Source organism: Limulus polyphemus, unplaced genomic scaffold (genome assembly GCF_000517525.1).
Source record: "Limulus polyphemus unplaced genomic scaffold, Limulus_polyphemus-2.1.2 Scaffold1916, whole genome shotgun sequence".
Taxonomy (NCBI): domain Eukaryota; kingdom Metazoa; phylum Arthropoda; class Merostomata; order Xiphosura; family Limulidae; genus Limulus; species Limulus polyphemus.
The window spans coordinates 190,768-197,916 of NW_013667526.1; the positions used below are offsets into that span (position 1 = coordinate 190,768).

A 7,149-nucleotide genomic window follows, 5' to 3' on the forward strand; every position below is an offset into this window, starting at 1 on the left:
CCCCCAGCTCTTGAGCTATTCCTATCTAATTCAATAGTGAGATTTGACCGTTAATCTTATAGTAGTGCACTTTTCGCCCCAAAAGCGGAGCGCATTTTCGCGGCAACTGGCCACCAATTAAAATCTCGGATTCACAGTCTTAGTACACTTACCACTAGACCACGCCTGGCTCATTTACGTATTTTTTTTTCTTCTTTGCTCCTACGTTAAACATTCTTCAATTATAATAACATTTGTTGAGTGCGTATAAAGAATTTTGATAATTAAAAAACAAAAAATGCGTAGTTCAAAAATGTCCATTAACGTTTTTTAAACTGTTCGTGTTTACACTAGCTGCTGAAATAAGAAATCCAGTATTATAGATATATGTATATCTAACTTTATGATCTCAGTTCTACATACATAGATTACTTTTATATAAAGTGCCATATAGCTAGTTTGGCTGTGTTGTACAATCATGAGCATTCATCTGTTCGTTTCTCCTTAAGATGTATATATATTTTTTAAGTATACGTGATATTTTTCGTTTAAGTTCTGGGCACGTGCACACTTAACTTCTTTGTGTGAGTGTATGTGCGCGCGCTCGTGCTAACTTACTGCAGGTCGAGCACGTGTACAGCAAATGACAGACACTTACCACCCACACACATGTGAGATAAGCATGGGACATCATAGTATATAAGCTGATGCCTACATATTGACTGACTTACAAAATAATCCTAGAAAAGCTGAGATCTCTGTTGAAAGAAGGAGACAGGACCTACTCAGTCCCGTTAACAAACAGCCCCTGCTATAGCTAGCTTTAGAATACACGTCCACGATAACCTGAAGAACAGATAAGACATAACTTACTACAAACGAATTATTTAAACTAATACTATAAAAAGTACTTCTTGTCGACGTACCTTCAATGTAAGTTTTCTCTTTCTTCTTTTTACAGCTTATATTATGAGTTATTTTGTTGAAAATAACATGAGTTCAATGAACAGAAATGTATTAAAATCTTCGAGAAAACAAATGTAACGAATACGTTAAGCCTAGTTATGATATAATAAATGTCAATTCCTTGATTTCTTTAATTCTTTAATTACTTCCTTAAATAAAGTGTTATTAGAACAAAAATATTTAATTCTTAGTTAACTATGTGTTTAAAATGTTTAACAACTGAGTTTTAATGATAATATAACGCCCCTATGGCTGAAAGAGCGATCATGTTCAGTAATAGGATTCGAACCTGCAGATTGTGAGTCGAGCGCCATAATCAGCAGTTTGAATAAGATACATATACTTACTTTCAACAAGTTACTAACACCTACACTGATTACTTATATGTTTGTAGCCTGGCGTGAGCGAAAGTAGTTAACGTGCCTGATTGTGAATCCGAAGATGCACGGTTCGTGTACCGTTGCTGCAAAATTGCATTCTGTACTATGTGACCATGGATGTGTTACAAAAGTGACAGTAGAATTCCACTATTCGATTGTCGTAGCCCCAGAATTGGCGATGAATTTGTTAACCAGTTGCTTTCTCTTTAATATATCAGATGAAAAATAGGTACGACAGATAACTTTTGTGTGGCTTTGCGCGAATATCCGAAATAAACAAACATTTACTTCTAAAAAAATAAGAGTAAATACACAATACCGAAAACTGCACAATGGGTTCTCTTCACTGTAACCGCTACGGGGATCAAACCCGAGATTTTTCCATTGTATGCCTGAAGCTTGCTGCTAAGATCAGGCAACTACATAGATTATAAAGAAAAAATTAATTACGAAAAACAATAATCGTGAACTAACAATAGTTTGTGTCACAATATCTTCGAGTTACGCTCGCAATCACAAATTAAAAATGCTTATCTTTTAAAATACGCATTAAAATATTAATAGTTTTTATTTTAAGCTCATTTATTCTTGGTAAACCATAACATAAATCAATCAAGCATAGTCACCTAATCATCCGTGGACACCCTGCCCAACAGACAACTTAAAATTATTGATTATCTGTGCTGAGTTTAGGACTGTGCAGCTACAGGTATAGATCATCAAGTATTCCCAACTAAGCCTTGGGCCTAAACTATTGGGCAAAATTAAAATTATTTGCACCGAATGGGAAGATATTCCAAGGAAGAGGTTTCATGAGGAATGGAACTGGCTGCTCTTCTAGTTGCACTTACAAGATAAACAGGTGGAGGGGGGGGGAGATACTATTCAAGAACACAAATGCAGCAATAATGGAGATGAAAGGATATTTAGATATTCGAAGTTATGAAAACAAAAACAACACAGAATCATTCATGCACAAAAATACAACTTACCTATATTTATTATCTTTGCTGTCAGACGTTTACTTGTTTCACAGACTTAAAGTCACATCGACTTATGACAAACGTATACAATCATCAAAAAACAGAAGTAGAGAAGTCAAACAATAAAAAAGTTATTTTAATTATAGATAGATAGATAAAACTTGCAAATTTTGTTGAATTAATGTTATAGATAATTAATATAGATGATGGCAAAGGAAGACAAAATATTTAAAAATAACGAAATGGAAAAATCAGAATTCATTTCCTACCTTTTTCCTCCTAGAATTTTAAGCAAGCTTATTTATTTACGTCAGTGTACTTTAGAAATTCCATGAGCGAAAATTTGTTGGCAAAAAAATATTTTGACATATTATTTTCAGAGTATGCTACCCTATAGTAGAAACGACAGCTAGTTATAAAGTTGTTGTTGCTGTTGTTTTAATTAATTAAAGAGGCCAACATTTGCGGATGAATGCAACATGTTTCCGCCATGAATTCCCATTATAGCCAGATTTGACACCAGAAAAATCGTGAAAAACACAAAAAGATCGAAACTGTCTATATCACTGCTTGAGACCTACAAGAAGGTATTTTTGTACATAATCCCAGTAAGTTGGTTGGCATACACATTAATTGTTCGCGAATACCCCAAATTGTACTTTCCCCGCTAAAAAATTGAGCAAAAGACAAAAAATTCCAAAATTGTCTATATCTCTGTTAGGGATCTGGAAAAAGTATCTTTCTACCAAATTTCATGTAAATTGGTCGAAACAAAGCTACGTAATTGACCAAAACCCCTAGAATTATGGGTTTATTTAACCTTTTGACCCCTAAAATGACTAAAAATTAGCATATCCCACATTTTTTAGTTGTATTTATGGGACCTTAAAAAAGTACCTTTTTACCAAATCCCGTGTAAACCGGCCAAAATACGGAGGAATAATTGCCAAAAACTAAGAGTATGTTTTTTGTGGAATCTTGACCCCCCTATAATTACTAAAAATGATCAAGTCTACCATTTTTGCTTATAAATGTGTAGGACTTGTAGAAAAACATCTTTGTACCAAATTCCATGTAAATTGGTCCAAATATATCCGAGTAATTGACCCCCCCCCAAAAAAAAATATGCTTTTGTGTGAGTTCTCACCTCGTAACAAAACTCAAAATGGACAAATCCAACGTTTTGTATTTCAATGTGTTGGGTGCATGAAAATTTATATTTGTGACAATTGTCATTTTGATTGCTCTAAATATGACCGCACAGGAGCCCAAAATATACATCTTTGGGTTATTGGAACCTTTACCCCGTATAATCTTTTAAAAGGCCTAAATCAAAGAAGTATGGGCGTATTGGACAAAGGTATAATCCTATCCAGTTTGAAGTCAATCTTCCAAGAAATGAAGGAATGGTGGTAGATTGAATAGTATTTTCAAGAAGAAGAAACAATAGAAAAACACTCTGCGGAGACACAATAATATCCTGAACACAAAGAAAAGCTAAAGTAATTTGAATAAACAACAGCGAATCTCATATAGTAAGTAGGAATATTTTTGCTGTTGTGAACATATACACTTACCCATAACGTAGCATATATATAAGGGACTGGAATTTACATTAACAAATTTATTGTGCTTTATACCTGGATGGGTTCAAACATTTTTCGTGCTCGTTTCACGCTGTCGTGGTATTTCGTGCACGCTACTATGTATCTCCACTGATTTAATCGAATTCTAGTAGCCATTGGAGCAGAGTTGCAGAGCCTTTGTCTCTATAGCTTGAGTAAATAATTGTGTAAACTTAATTTCGGTACACCTTGATTATATCCACCCACACTGCTATGACAAAAACAATATTTCTTAGGGTTATGAAAACTGATTACTGAACATAGACATATTTTTCCACTTTTATGTCGAATTGAAATAAGATATATCAAATACATACCTACTTAATTGAATTCTAGTAAAATATTTCGATATATTTTGATTGAATTTTATTTTGCGAACGAAGAAGAACAAACACAAGTTATCCGACTACGCACGTTACGAAAATTGATTAAGGCTGCAAACAAATTTGATTGAGATACATTTTTAGCATAATCCTACAAAAATAGCAGAACAACAACAACAAAAACAGTTCTTGCTTACTTCCAGTTTTAATGGTGTTATTTAAAACGCGAATAGACAAAGAACTTTACATACACATATATATATATATATATAAAAGGTATTGGGCATATTTTATGGTATAGCACAACAAGTTACTAACCATCTTCTATGGCTATGAAACAGGATATGCTTATATGAATAGGTCTTAAACGTCTCTTGAGGTATATATAATAATTTTATTCTTAATACCTTTTTCCGACTAATTAATCACTTTAAAGACTAAAAAACACGGAGAAGGATGCTATGAACATGTGTGGAAAGCAACATTTTCATAATCAGAGCTATACAGGAAAATATAGATGTTTGACTGAAAAACACTTTGATACTCATATTACAGATGTTGCTGAAATAAGTAAAAGTACTATTGTTCTACACATAAACTCTATAAATATATTGTAATTGATGCAGAACGTTCACTTTTAATAATATGCCATCTTGCAAATACTTGAAATAGATTTTCATGTGAAGAGATATTGCATGCATTCACAACACCTCGAGTACAAGTTGGCGATAGGTACATGCATAGAACTGTGTTGTTGAAACAAGACGTGATGTCATTATCTTTTGAAAAGTTCAATTTATGTGAAATAGTACTTTTAAAAATTTGAATGCAAATTTTGGATTAACATGGTCATGTCTAATATTTCAATGCAATATGGTAAACGCCTTCATTGCAATAAAGCATAAACGACGAGCAAGACATTCACCCTTACATCAGATCGCTTTTAGTTCTACTTGGTTGGAGCATCGTTAATTAATCATTTTTGGGAAGAAGTGATGATTGATAAAAGTTTCTAATTAATCAATGTGTCATGATATAAAAGACTGTTTAGTTTAAATATTAGTGATTAATGTATATTTGTGAGTCAATATTTGATTGATTTTAAGTTTTGTTATAATAACAATTAAAAGCAGACGATTGTAGAAGGTTTTGTTTCTAACTAATTGGTGTCGAGGATATAGAAAGTCGCCAGACGACTATGTAATAAAGATATAAATAGCGTGAGACGAGCGGGAAGCACCAGACAGACAGTATTAGACAGATAAAAAAGCAAAGATAATATAATTGGTGTGAAGTTAAGTAACGTAAAAGTGATAGGCCTAACGACTGACATAGGCCTAACGTTTAGTATATATTAGAGTGAAACTAACAGTGGAAAAAGAAATAAGAAAAATAAGTTTATTCCGTCAAAGCGAAATTCTAAAGTAATTGAATCCGCCTGAGTGCACATTGACAAAAAGAGCATAGGATCTTCAGAAGAAAGAAGACCACAATCGTAAGTAAATCACGCCAAACTAATATTGCGATAGTATTAGAGAAAGTAGTTCGGCTTGTCAATTGAGATTCTAAAGTAATTGAACAGGCCTAAGTTGACTTTTGACAAGAAGAGGAGAAGTATAAATATACTGATATATGATTATATTCTCTGTAGTGTGAATATTTTATTGTACATACGTTTAACTTGTTCCGAATATATATATATATTATTTGAAAACAATTAAAGTGTATGCTGTTTATTCATCATTGACACCTACTGTAGATGAATCCTAAGCCCAATAACCACATACTATATATTTATACTATTAAGAAAGTAAAAGCCATTTATTTCGACAATTGGCAAAAAAAAGAACCCATATACATATATAATATTTTTAAATTCTGACAATTGGAGAGGATTATACAATGGTAAACGGCGATAGAAGTAAACGTGAATGACAGTGGAAATAAGTAGGCCTATCTATATACGCACAACTGTAGTAGTAACGAAAATGGTATAGAAATGTCAACAGATTTTGATAAATGGGTAGAAAGAGGATCTGAACTTCGGAAGTCTGCGGCGATATTTCACCAGATGGACTGTCATGGCCATGTGTGAAAATACTTTTGAGGGACTGGCAGACCTATTAGTATGTGAGTAGTTCATGACCACGTGTACAATTGACATGTCACTGTTTTTAAAGGAGAGAGCACCAAAAGATGTAGACAAGATGATCAAGCTAGCAGAACATTATATGGAAGTAGTATAGCTGCCAAGTCCAAGAATGTCCAGATAAATTTGAAACTAGTAATGGCTGACCAGAAGCAGGAGTTTACCAAAGGTGACAGGTGGTTAACAGACAGAAGGGAAAAGAGATGTTATGTTTGTTATAAAATGGGGCACATTGCAAAAGAGTGCAAGTCCATTACCAGCAAACAACAACATAAACCTCAACATAAAGCAGCTGGAGCCATTTACAAAGACGGTGCTGGTAAGAACCAAGAAAAGAGTGACTTTCATAATGGATGCTGCTGCCAGAAGAAAGAGAATCAAGACTACTTGTCAAATTCAATACAAGAAAACGTTATTGATCAGTACACGACTAATGGTTGGCTCAAATTAGCAAATCGATTAACAGTGCCAATAGTGATGGGAGCTTGTGACAAATATCAAGAGATGCCAACAAATCATAATATGCCAATATGTGAAGGCTATGTTGGGGACAAGAAAGTGAAGGTTCTACGAGACACTTGGTACAGTAGTGCAGCAGTGAGAACCAGTTTAGTATCCAATAATCAGATGACAGGCAAGGTATGCTTGTGTGTGTGTGCTAATTGATGGGACAGTGAGAAAATTTCCCATAGCAAAAATAAAGGTGGACACTCCATATTATTTAGGAGACCTTGAGACCATGTG

General features: G+C 33.8%; 1 protein-coding gene across 2 annotated transcripts in view; it reads left to right on the top strand.

The window, feature by feature from the left end:
• The first annotated feature begins 702 nt into the window (after positions 1-702).
• Positions 703-7,149, top strand: part of LOC111087237 (insulin-like) — a 27,754-nt gene continuing 21,307 nt past the window's right edge. Inside the window, exon 1 of one of the 2 annotated variants that reach the window (XM_022393206.1) lies at positions 703-912. The gene's annotated coding sequence lies outside the window, so the exon portion shown is untranslated. Of the gene's footprint in view, positions 913-5,683; positions 5,752-7,149 lie in introns of those variants that run through there. The other variant, XM_022393207.1, reaches the window with a different exon arrangement.